The sequence below is a fragment of the Manis pentadactyla genome, chromosome 17, assembly GCF_030020395.1.
Source record: "Manis pentadactyla isolate mManPen7 chromosome 17, mManPen7.hap1, whole genome shotgun sequence".
Taxonomy (NCBI): domain Eukaryota; kingdom Metazoa; phylum Chordata; class Mammalia; order Pholidota; family Manidae; genus Manis; species Manis pentadactyla.
In genome coordinates this window covers 47,391,554-47,405,271 of record NC_080035.1, presented here as the reverse complement: position 1 = coordinate 47,405,271, position 13,718 = coordinate 47,391,554, and the positions used below count along the sequence as shown (strand labels likewise).

General features: G+C 36.9%; 1 long non-coding RNA gene across 1 annotated transcript in view; it reads left to right on the top strand.

Moving 5' to 3' along the window:
- The first annotated feature begins 1,763 nt into the window (after positions 1 to 1,763).
- Positions 1,764 to 13,718, top strand: part of LOC130681410 (uncharacterized) — a 241,895-nt gene continuing 229,940 nt past the window's right edge. Inside the window, exon 1 of the long non-coding RNA XR_008994542.1 lies at positions 1,764 to 1,907. This is a non-coding gene — a long non-coding RNA (uncharacterized LOC130681410). The remainder of the gene's footprint in view (positions 1,908 to 13,718) is intronic.

The window sequence follows — 13,718 nt, the reverse complement described above, 5'->3', positions numbered from 1 at the left end:
TCATGAGGTGGAGGTTTTGGGGCAAAGGACATTTTCTCGCTTTTGTAGTAAGCTTCTTCACTTTGGATTCCTTTAGGGTTGATAAAAATCTCATTAAGAGTATGCTTAAATTATAGATTTCTCAGAACAAGTTATCAGTCAAAAATTAAAAAGAATATTTAAGTCTTCCTCAATTTAGAATTAGTCATAATGATTATTTTAATTGTGAGACTACCTTTGGGGGTTAAAAGTGAAGAATCTAGCTATGTGAATGAAGATAGGAATCTCAGTCAAAGCCTGGACATCCCAATTTTATCACACATTTTATGAAATTTACAAGGTGATTTTTTTATGAATCAGAAGTTCGGGTATATATTGGATATAGTTCAGCTCCTGCATATGCTATCTGTACACTGTCACTTCTATTTTAATAGTTGCTTATGCAAATGGACAGGCTTTTAACAGCTTAAATGCTTTGGAATGTGTTGAACTTTCAACATGTTAATAAGGATATCCAGTTAAGACAGATTCATAAAAATAAGAATGGGATATTTGCTAGAAGAATGTCTCTTTGTTCATTGTCAAATAATAATTCTAACACTCAAACTTTTTTTTTATTCCCTAAGACATAATTGTAGATAAAGAGTCCTACTTCTGTTTCCTCATGCCATAATCTATGTTAGACATCACTACAGATAGTCATTAAAGATAGTCCCCAATTTACAATGATTCAACTTATAATTTTTCAGCATTAAGATGATGCAAAAGCATACGGGCACAAGAACAGAACCACAGACCAATGGAACAGAATAGAGACCCCAAACATTAACCCAAACATATATGGTCAACTAATATTCGACAAAGGGGCCATGGACATACAGTGGGGAAATGACAGTCTCTTCAACAGATGGTGCTGGCAAAACTGGACAGCTTCATGTAAGAGAATGAAACTGGATCACTGTCAAACCCCATACACAAAAGTAAATTCAAAATGGATCAAAGACTTGAATGTAAGTCATGAAACCATAAAACTCTTAGAAAAAAACATAGGCAAAAATCTCTTAGACATAAACTTGAGTGACATCTTCTTGAACATATCTCCCCAGGCAATGGAAACAAACGCAAAAATGAACAAATGGGACTATCTCAAGCTGAAAAGCTTCTGTACAGCAAAGGACACCATCAATAGAACAAAAAGGTATCCTACAGTATGGGAGAATATATTCGTAAATGACAGATCCAATAAAGGGTTGACATCCAAAATATACAAAGAGCTCACACACCTCAACAAATAAAAAGCAAATAATCCAATTAAAAAATGGGCAGAGGAGCTGAATAGACAGTTCTCTAAAGGAGAAATTCAGATGGCCAAAAGACACATAAAAAGATGCTCCCCATCGCTTGTCATCAGAGAAATGCAAATTAAAACCACAATGAGGTATCATCTCACACCAGTAAGGATGGCAACCATCCAAAAGACAAACAACAACAAATGTTGGCGAGGTTGTGGAGAAAGGGGAACCCTCTTACACTGATGGAGGGAATGTAAATTAGTTCAACCATTGTGGAAAGCAGTATGGAGGTTCCTCAAAATGTTCAAAATAGAAATACCATTTGACCCAGGAATTCCACTTCTAGGAATTTACCCCAAGAATGCAGCACTCCAGTTTGAAAAAGACAGATGCATCCCTATGTTTATCGCTGCACTATTTACAATAGCCAAGATATGGAAGCAACCTAAATGTCCATCAGTAGGTGAATGGATAAAGAAGAAGTGGTACATATACACAATGGAATATTACGCAGCCATAAGAAAAAAACAGATCCTACCATTCATAACAACATGGATGGAGCTAGAGGGTATTATGCACAGTGAAATAAGCCAGGCAGAGAAAGACAAGTACCAAATGATTTCACTCATATGTGGAGTATAAGAACAGAAGAAAAGTGAAGTCACAAAACAGCAGCAGAAGCACAGAACCCAAGAATGGACTAATAGTTAACAAAGGGAAAGGGACTGGGGAGGACGGGTGGGAAGGGAGGGATAAGGGTGCGAAAAAAAGAAAGGGGACATTACGATTAGCATCTACAGTGTGGGGGAGGCACGGGGAGGGCTGTGCAACACAGAGAAGACAAGTAGTGATTTTACAGCATATTACTATGTTAATGGACAGTGACTGTGAACAGGGATGTGGGGGGAACTTGGGGTAGGGGGGAGCCTAGTAAACATAATGTCCTTCATGTAATTGTAGATTAATGACACCAAAATAAAATTTAAAAAAAAAGATGATGCAAAAGCAATAGAAAGCCAGTAGAAACTACTTCAAATTTTGAATTTTGATCTTTACCTGGGCTAGTGATGCTTTCTTGTTATACTAATGACAGAGATCCGTACCTCCTAGCAAAGGTAAAACTGCTAATACATTCATAACCATTTTGTACTCATAAACCATTCTCTTTTTACTCTCTGTACTGTATTCAATTATGAGATATTCAGTATTATAAAATAGGCGTTTTTAGATGATTTTACCTAACTGTAGACTAATTCAAGTATTCTCAGCACATTTTCAGATAGGCTTACTTAAACTATGATGTCCAGTAGGTTAGGTGTATTAAATACATTTCAAGTTATGATACTTTCAACTAACTTATGGATTTATTGAGCAATAACCCCATCATAAATTGAGGAAGATCATTTTTGAAAGTTCCAACCATGAGATTGGTTTAGGGCTTGAGTTAAATATAAACATTTTCCTTTATCAGAAATAATTCTTCACAAAATATAATAGAAGTTATTGTTCAGTGTACTCATCTCACTGACTTCCTTGCAATTGTTTCAAAAGTTAGTTTGTCTGCCTGAAACTCTTCCTTAAAATATCCATATGAACAGCTTCCTCATATATTACAAATACACCAGGGATTAAATTTTTCTTCCACATGAAATAACCCTTAAAAACTGGACAAATAGATAGGCGGAGACAAGATGGCAGTGTGAGTAGAGCAGCGGAAATCTCCTCCCAAAACGACATGTATTTATGAAAATATAACAAAGACAACTCTTCCTAGAATAGAGACCAGAGGACATAGGAAAACATCCAGACCACATCCACACCTGCGAGAACCCAGCACCTCGGGAAGGGGGTAAGATACAAGTTCCGCCCAGTGGGACATGAGCGCCCCACCCCCAACTCCCCACGGGAGGAGAGGAGTCGGAGCAGGGAGGGAGAGGGAGCCCAGGACTTCTGAACACCCACCCACAGCCATCCGCACCAGATAGCAGACACAGTGCATGCGTGGGGTCCTGGATACTAGGGAAACAGGGCAGCAAGACCGGTGAGCAGGTCCCAGAGGCCGGCACCTGAGGACAAAGAAAAGCGAGCAGCATTTTTTAAAAAATTATTTATTTAATTATTGTTTGTTTTGTTTTGTTTTGGAGAGTGCTTTCTGGAAGTCTTAAAGGGACAGGGTGGGACACTTAGTCCAGAGGCAGGAAATCTGGAGATCTCTGGCCACTCTAAACCCCTAGTCAGCGGAGCACGGAGGACCTAACGGAGATAAATAGCCTTCTGGCTGCTCCCCCTCCAACCCGGCTCCACCATTTTGGAGCAATAGCCCGAGACAGGCCCCTCCCACAGCAACAGCGGAGATAAACTCCATAGCAGCCAAGCAGGAATCAGAATCCATGTCTGCGTGCAGCTGCCCAACACAAGCCACTAGAGGTCGCTGTTCTCCCAGGAGAGGAGGGCCACAAACCAACAAGAAGGGAAGTTCTTCTAGCTCTGCAAACTATTTCTATCACCATAAAAAGGCAAAATTACAGGCAAACCAAGATCACAGAGACAACACCAGAGAAGGAGAAAGATCTATACAGTGTTCCTGAAAAAAAATTCAAAATAAAAATCATAAACATGCTGACGGAGATGCAGAGAAATATGCAAGAGCTAAGGGATGAAGTCTGGAGGGAGATCACAGATGCCAGGAAGGAGATTACAGAGGTGGAAAAAACTCTGGAAGAATTTATAAGAAGAATGGATAAGATGCAAGAGGCCACTGATGGAATAGAAACCAGAGAACAGGAACACATAGAAGCTGACATAGAGATAAAAGGATCTCCAGTAATGAAACAATATTAAGAGAACTGTGTGACCAATCCAAAAGGAAAAATATCCATATTATAGGGGTACCAGAAGAAGAAGAGAGAGAAAAAGGGTTATAAAGTGTCTTTGAAGAAATAATTGCTGAAAACTTTCCTAAACTGGGGGAGAAAATAATCGAACAGACCAAGGAAATACACAGAACTCCCAACAGAAAGGACCCAAAGAGGACAACACCAAGACACATAATAATTAAAATGGCAAAGATCAAGGACAAGGAAAGAGTTTTAAAGGCAGCTAGAGAGGAAAAGGTCACCTATAACGGAAAACCCATCAGGCTATCATCAGACGTCTCCACAGAAACCTTACGGACCAGAAGAGAATAGCATGATATATTTAATGCTATGAAACAGAAGGGCCTTGAACCAAGGATACTGTATCCAGCACGATTATCATTTAAATACAATGGAGGGATTAAACAATTCCCAGACAAGCAAAAGCTGAGGGAATTTGCCTCCCACAAACCACCTCTACAGGGCATCTTACAGGGACTGCTCTAGATGGGAGCATGCCTAAAAAGAGCACAGAAAAAAACACCCAACATATAAAGAATGTAGGAGGAAGAATAGAAGGGAGAGAAGGAAAGAATCTCCAGAGAGTGTATATAACAGCTCAATAAGTGAGCTACGTTAGGCAGTAAGATACTAAAGAGGCTAACCTTGAACCTTTGGTAACTACAAATCTAAAGCCTGCAATGGCAATAAGTACATATCTCTCAACAGTCACACTAAATGTAAATGGACTTAATGCACCAATCAAAAGACACAGAGTAATAAAATGGATGAAAAAGCAAGACCCATCTATATGCTGCTTACAAGAAACTCACCTCAAACCCAAAGACATGCACAGAATAAAGTCAAGGGATGGAAAAACATATTTCAGGCAAACAACAGAAAGAAGAAAGCAGGGGCTGCAGTCCTAATATCATACAAAATAGACTTCAAAACAAAGAAAGTAAAAAGAGATAAAGAAGGACACCACATAATGATAAAGGACTCAGTTGAACAAGAGGATATAACCATTCTAAATAAATATGCACCCAACACAGGAGCACCAGCACATGTGAAAAAATTACTAACAGAAATAAAGGGGGAAATAGACTGCAATGCATTCATTTTAGGAGACTTCAACACACCACTCACCCCAAAGGATAAATCTACCGGGCAGAAAATAAGTAAGGACACGGAGGCACTGAACAACACAGTAGAGCAGATGGACCTAATAGACATCTATAGAACTCTACATCCAAAAACAACAGGATATACATTCTTCTCAAGTGCACATGGAACATTCTCCAGAATAGACCATATACTAGCCCACAAAAAGAGCCTCAGTAAATTCCAAAATATTGAAATACTATCAACCAACTTTTCAGACTACAAAGGTATAAAACTAGAAATAAATTCTACAAAGAAAACAAAAAGGCTCACAAACACATGCAGGCTTAACAACATGCTCCTAAATAATCAATGGATCAACGAACAAATTAAAATAGAGATCAAGGAATATATGGAAACAAATGACAACAACAACACAAAGCCCCAACTTCTGCGGGACGCAGCAAAAGCAGTCTTAAGAGGAAAGTATATAGCGATCCAGGCACACTTGAAGAAGGAAGAGCAATCCCAAATGAATAGTGTAACGTCACAATTATTGAAACTGGAAAAAGAAGAACAAATGAGGCCTAAAGTCAGCCGAAGGAGGGACATAATAAAGATCAGAGAAGAAGTAAACAAAATTGAGAAGAATAAAACAATAGCAAAAATCAATGAAACCAAGAGCTGGTTATTTGAAAAAATAAACAAAATAGATAAGCCTCTAGCCAAACTTATTAAGAGAAAAAGATAATCAACACAAATCAATGGAATCAGAGATGAGAACGGAAAAATCACGACAGACTCCACAGAAATACAAAGAATTATTAGAGAATACTATGAAAACCTATATGCCAACAAGCTGGAAAACCTAGAAGAAACTGACAACTTCCTAGAAAAATACAACCTTCCAAGACTGACCAAGGAAGAAACACAAAAGTTAAACAAACCAATTACGAGCAAAGAAATTGAAACGGTAATCAAAAAACTACCCAAGAACAAAACCCCCGGGCTGGACGGATTTACTTTGGAATTTTATCAGACACACAGAGAAGACATAATACCCATTCTCCTTAAAGTTTTCCAAAAAATAGAAGAGGAGGCAATACTCCCAAACTCATTCTATGAAGCCAACATCACCCTAATACCAAAACCAGACAAAGACCCCACCAAAAAAGAAAATTACAGACTAATATCCCTGATGAATGTAGATGCAAAAATACTCAATAAAATATTAGGAAACCGAATTCAAAAATATATCAAAAGGATCATAAACCACGACCAAGTGGGATTCATCCCAGGGATGCAAGGATTGTACAACATTCGAAAATACATCAACATCATCCACCACATCAACAAAAAGAAAGACAAAATCCACATGATCATCTCCATAGATGCGGAAAAAGCATTTAACAAAATTCAATATCCATTCATGATAAAAACTCTCAGCAAAATGGGAATAGAAGGCAAGTACCTCAACATAATAAAGGCCATATATGATAAACCCACAGCCAACATTATATTGAACAGCGAGAAGCTGAAAGCTTTTCCTCTGAGATCGGGAACAAGACAGGGATGCCTATTCTCCCCACTGTTATTTTACATAGTACTGGAGGTCCTAGCCACGGCAATCAGACAAAACAAAAAAATATAAGGAATCCAGATTGGTAAAGAAGAAGTTAAACTGTCACTATTTGTAGAGGACATGATATTGTACATAAAAAACCCTAAAGACTCCACTCCAAAACTACTAGAACTGATATCGGAATACAGCAAAGTTGCAGGATACAAAATTAACACACTGAAAACTGTGGCTTTCCTATACACTAACAATGAACCAATAGAAAGAGAAATCAGGAAAATAATTCCATTCACAATTGCATCAAAAAGAATAAAATACCTAGGAATAAACCTAACCAAAGAAGTGAAAGACCTATACCCTGAAAACTAAAAGTCACTCTTAAGAAAAATTAAAGAAGACACTAACAAATGGAAACTCATCCCATGCTCGTGGCTAGGAAGAATCAATACTGTCAAAATGGCCATCCTGCCCAAAGCAATATACAGATTTGATGCAATCCCTATCAAATTACCAACAACATTCTTCAACAAACTGGAACAAATAATTCAAAAATTCATATGGAAACACCAAAGACCCCGAATAGCCAAAGCAATACTGAGAAAGAAGAATAAAGTAGGGGGGATCTCACTCCCCAATTTCAAGCTCTACTACAAAGCCATAGTAATCAAGACAATTTGGTACTGGCACAAGAGCAGAGCCACAGACCTGTGGAACAGAATAGAGACTCCAGACATTAACCCAAACATATATGGCCAATTAGTATTTGATAAAGGAGCCATGGACATACAATGGGGAAATGACAGTCTCTTCAACAGATGGTGCTGGCAAAACTGGACAGCTACATGTAGGAGAATGAAACTGGACCATTGTCTAACCCCATATACAAAAGTAAATTCAAAATGGATCAAAGACCTGAATGTAAGTCATGAAACCAGAAAACTCTTGGAAAAAAACATAGGCAAAAACCTCTTAGACATAAACATGAGTGACCTCTTCTTGAACATATCTCCCCAGGCAAGGGAAACAACAGCAAAAATGAACAAGTGGGACTATATTAAGCTGAAAAGCTTCTGTAAAGCAAAAGAAACCATCAAAAGAACAAAAAGGTACCCTACAGTATGGGAGAATATATTTGTAAATGACAGATCCGATAAAGGCTTGACGTCCAAAATATATAAAGAGCTCACCCACCTCAACAAACAAAAAACAAATAATCCAATTAAAAAATGGGCAGAGGAACTGAACAGACGGTTCTCCATAAAAGAAATACAGATGGCCAACAGACACATGAAAAGATGCTCCACATCGCTAATTATCAGAGAAATTCAAATTAAAAGTACAATGAGGTATCACCTCACACCAGTAAGGATGGCTGCCATCCAAAAGACAAACAACAACAAATGTTGGCGAGGCTGTGGAGAAAGGGGAACCCTCCTACACTGCTGGTGGGAATGTAAATTAGTTCAACCATTATGGAAAGCAGTATGGAGTTTCCTCAAAATGCTCAAGTTAGACTTACCATTTGACCCAGGAATTCCACTCCTAGGAATTTACCCTAAGAATGCGGCACTCAAGTTTGAAAAAGACAGATGCACCCCTATATTTATTGCAGCACTATTTACAATTGCCAAGAATTGCAAGCAACCTAAGTGTCCATCAGTAGATGAATGGATAAAGAAGAAGTCATACATATACACAATGGAATATTCCTCAGCCATAAGAAGAAAACAAATCCTACCATTTGCAACAGCATGGATGGAGCTAGAGGGTATTATGCTCAGTGAAATAAGCCAAGTGGAGAAAGAGAAATATCAAATGATTTCACTCATCTGTGGAGTATAAGAACAAAGGAAAAACTGAAGGAACAAGACAGCAGCAGTATCACAGATCCCAAGAATGGACTAACATGTACCAAAGGGAAAGGGACTGGGGAGGATGGGTGGGTAGGAAGGGATAAGGGGGGGTAAGAAGAAGGGGGGATATTAAGATTAGCATACATAGGGGGGTTGGAGAAAGGGGAGGGCTGTACAACTCAGAGAAGACAAGTAGTGATTCTACAACATTTTGCAATGCTGATGGACAGTGACTGTAAAGGGGTTTGTGGGGGGGACCTGGTATAGGGGAGAGCCTAGTAAACATAATATTCTTCATGTAATTGTAGATTTATGATAACAAAAAAAAAGAAAGTAAAGGGGGGTTACTCTCTGATAGGAAAAAACTAACTGTAAATAACGATTAATGCATGCTTTAAATATCCCTAATTTTGATCATTTAAAGGTGTCAGATGATCAGCTATGGAAGCACATTTTTCTGATAATATTCCTTTCTCTTAAAAAAAAAAAACGCAATTCCTGTGTGGTGATCTCCAATAAGTTCTTCACAACGATATAAAGGGCATATCAAAGTGTAGGCAAAGGGTTTGTTTGTGTTTATACAGAGGATCAAAGCCTAATTTGGCTACCCAGAAAACTAATTCAGGTATGATATGAGAAGAACTTCCAACATCAACATTCTCCGGAAGAGTCATTCCAGATGATCATCAAAAAACTTCGACAAAGATCCTGGTGCTGTTGCAGTTGTAGCTGCATTCATCCCACCGGTTCCTGGACTTGCCATTGGAATGAAGAAGGAGATATCTAAGCTGGCCTGTGCATACAGTAAAACAACAAATTTGACTGGATCTATACTGTCAGAACTCAACCAAGAATTAGGAGAAGTGTAAGTTGCAGCGCTCCAAAATCTTGCAACTACAGACTATCTACTGTTAAAAGAATATATGGGATGTGAACAGTTCCCAGGAATGTGTTGTTTTAATTTGTCTGATTTTTCTCAAACTATTCAAATTCAGTTAGACAATGTCCATTGTATCATTGGTAAGTTTTCACAAATGCCTAGGGTGCCTAACTGGTTTTCTTGGTTTCACTGGAGATGGCTGGTAATTGTAGGTCTGCTTTGGTTATGTAGCTGTATTCCTATTATGTTAATGTGTGTGCGCAATTTAATTAGTAGTTTAAAACCTATACATGCTGAAGTTACTCTACAAGAAGATATGTCAAAGAAATAATCAATCTTCCCATGTTTTCTCCTGCCTGCTACTTCTATATCTTTTCTTCTTCCTTCCTACTTACAACCCTTAAGTAGAATTTGTGCCTCATATCGAAATTACCGAGTATCATAATTCTTCCAAGTGGTAAAGATACCTCAAGACAAATGCTGGGCATAAAAACCACAGGGCATAAATCTGCAAAGAAGTAAAAAGCTAACCTTTTCAAACAATATGGCTTCTCTCTCACTTACCAACTTTACATCTCCCTGTATGGCCCCGGAAGATGACTGGTTAGCCAGAGACGGGTAAGATTCCTCAAGGGAGGAACAACCTAAGACAGGCACAGTCGCAGGGGGGCCATCAGGTGAGAAATTGGGGATCAACAGAGGTGAGGCTTAGAACCCCACCCCCCTTGTTTTGAGAGAAATCTTCTGCGTCCGTGGATGTTTTATTGCCCTTGCCTAGCTTAGATTAATACTTAGTCTATAGGCACAGACCTGATCATCTACATTTCCCCTCTTACAGCACTAAACTATGTTTTCTACCTTTATCTTGCATCTACCTACCACTTCAGAATTTTATTAAAAAAAATAATAATAATAATAAGGGAGAAATGTGGGATTCACATATAAATCAAGTATAAAATTCAAACGAATATTCATATTTTACTTGATTTTTTATAGTTTATAATGTGTGATCAAAACCGAAAGTTTTTGTGATGACTGCCCTTGCACTGTTCACCATGTAAGAACTTATTCACTATGTAAGTATTTGTTCACCATGCAAGAATTTGTTCATTATGCTTCAGAAGATTAGTGACTGTTGAGAATTAGGCTTGGGGTTGATTAATGATTGTGCATTGAGTCCCCAATACAGAATTTTATTGTTGTTAACAACCATTTGATCAATAAATATGAGAGATGCCCTCTAAAAAAAAAAAGAAAAAATACTGGACAAATATATATGAAACAACGTTTTTCCAATATAGGCTATAAGGAAATAATCACTAACTAAATGAAGTGAGCCTTCAGTTGTCCCCCCTTACTGACTCAAGAAAATTCCTTAAATGAAAGGAGAACCAAGATGGGTCCCAAAAGATTTCCTGATTTGTCGAGACAGAATTAAGAGGGTAGGAGACAAAGGAAGATTGTTGAACATAGGGAAAAACCCAGAGGTATGCAGTGGTGGCCCTATAGAATGTTCATCACGGTACCGACCAGTACATGTGTGTGAGGAAAATACCTGTGGCTGAGAAAGAATGAACAATATTTAATCAATATTCCCATCAGCAGGAAACTTTCTAATTAATTGAGAATCGGGTAGATTACTCAGAAGGGTCTTGCTTTAGCAATGAGGTCTATTTAGATCCACACTAAATACTGTACTGCTCTCACCTAAAAAATCTTTAAGGCATGACCTGAAAAGATCAAATAGACTCAGGTAATGTGACTGAACTCCAGAACAAAGTTCAAGAATATTTATAGGAATACAAACATATATTGCACCCAACAAACCCACAAGGTATTACATACAGGCAAATATTATGAATGCTAAGAACCAAGATAATATAATCCTTAATGAGAATTAATCAATCAAAATGACACATATTAAAATGATCAAACAAGGAAAACAAATGGTATTGTAACTATATTGCCTATGTTCAAAAAATTATGTAAACATGATAAAGTTATTAATGTAACCCAAGTTGAGTATCAACATATTAAAATTACAGTGACAGAAATGAAGAATATGCTGAAGTGCATTAACAGATTAGATAATGTAGAAGAAAAGAGTATTGAACTTAAAGAAAAAGTTTTAAAAATGATCAAAACACAAGAGAGAAAAAAGAATTACCAAATGAAGACAGCATTAATGAACTGTAGCAAATTTAAGTGGCCTAGTGTCTGTATACTTGGAGTTCCCAAAGGAAAGAAGTATGAAATAGCAACAATATATTTGAAAATAATGTTCACAAATGTCCAAACTGATTATTATTATTGGCCACAGATCTAAGAAGCTCAACAAAGTCAAAGCACAAGGAATACCACATGCTCATCATAATCACATTTTGCAAAACCAGTGATAAATAGAAACTTAAAGAAGCCTGAGAGTAAAATATGGTATGTCCAAAGAATATAAGAATGAGGGCAGATTTCTCACCAAAAATAATACAAGTGAGAAGTCAGTGGAGCTACACAGAGTAAGAAAGAGAGAGAGAGAGAGACAGAGACAGAGAGAGAAACTCAAAAATGGTCAGCCCAGAAATCTATACCCAGTAAAACTGTCATACAAAAATGAAGGGAAAATAAAGATTTTTTTCAGACACACAGAAGCTTGGTGGGATATCAATACACACATAGCATTTACAATATTTTAATTTTAATCTATGTATATATTTATATTTAAAGTGGGTTTCTTATACAGAGCATATATTTAGGTCTTCCTTTTCTTTCCAGTTTCATAATATCCATCTTTTGACTGGTTATTTTAAAAACTTACACTTATGTAATTGTTTTTATGGTTAATGGTTTCAAATTTATTTCATTGTCATACATTTTCCTCAACTGCCTTTTTTTGGGTTTATTGAGAATTTTTATGATTCTTGCTAAGAACTATTGGGTTTTTATTTAACTATTTGTGTTTTTGAGCTGGAATTCACAATATACACATTTTTTTTCCTCATAAAACAATTTGTATAATTTTTTTCCCAAGTGCTACAAGCAGGTCATGCATAAAACAAAGTAACTTAAGAGTATTCAGCCATAAAAAGTAAGGAAATGCTACAGTTTGCAACAACATGGATGGAACTTCAAGGCATTGTGTTAAGTGAAATAAGTCAGAAGGAGAAAAAGAAATACTATAGGGTCTCACTTATACCTGAAACAAACAAAACACAAACTCATAGAAAAATCAGACTATGGAGGGTAGGAGAAGTAGGAAATGCAGGAAGGAGGCCCAAAAGTAGATACTTGGCATGTCATGTACAATGTGATGAGTAGAGCCAGCGCTGCTGCATGATAAACAGCAAAGTTGTTAAGAGAGTAAATTCAGGTAGTTCTCACTACAAGGAATTCTTTTTTTCTTTTCTTTTCTTTTTGTTTCTTTTCATTGTATCTATATGAGGAGATGTAAGTTAGTTGAGCCTGTTGTGGCAATTATCTCATCATATATGTAAATCAAACCATTGTGCTGTACACCTTAAATGTATTCGGTAGTGTATGTCAGTTATTCCTCAATGAAACTGGGGGAAAGAAGATGATGAAAATATCTGATGCTGAAATTTTTTCTCTTAAGATATTTTTTTAAAATTTTAATTTATTAGCTTAATATTTTCTTATCTTATTATTCATCCTAGGATATAAAAATTGTATTTGATTTCCAAAAATCCGAAAAGGAAAAGCAGCTTTGTTATGCCTCAGAATCTTTTGCCACGGTTAAACTGCTTTTCTATTTTTATTTTGCTGATTACCTCCTAAGTGTATTTATACTGCTTCTTACAAGTATATTTCATTCACTGCTTTTTCTTAAGATGTCAATTATCAACTGACTTATTTTTAAGATAGATGAGGATTAATCTTGTAATCTCTAAATTTTCTCCTTATCCAAAATGCCCTTATGCCCCACTATTTTTAGACCACTGACTGCATCAGCACTGAAACCTAAAACAGCAGATATCAGAACCTCCATTTCTTCCTCAACAAACTATAGTCTCTTTCTCTTTCTCTATCTTAGGTTTATTCTTCTTTTAATAATTCTATACTAAAATATAACTTACATATAGTAAAATTTATCACTTTAATTGTGCAGTTCTGTGTGGTTTACAAATGCCTATAGTCAAATGACAACTGCCACATAAGGATTTA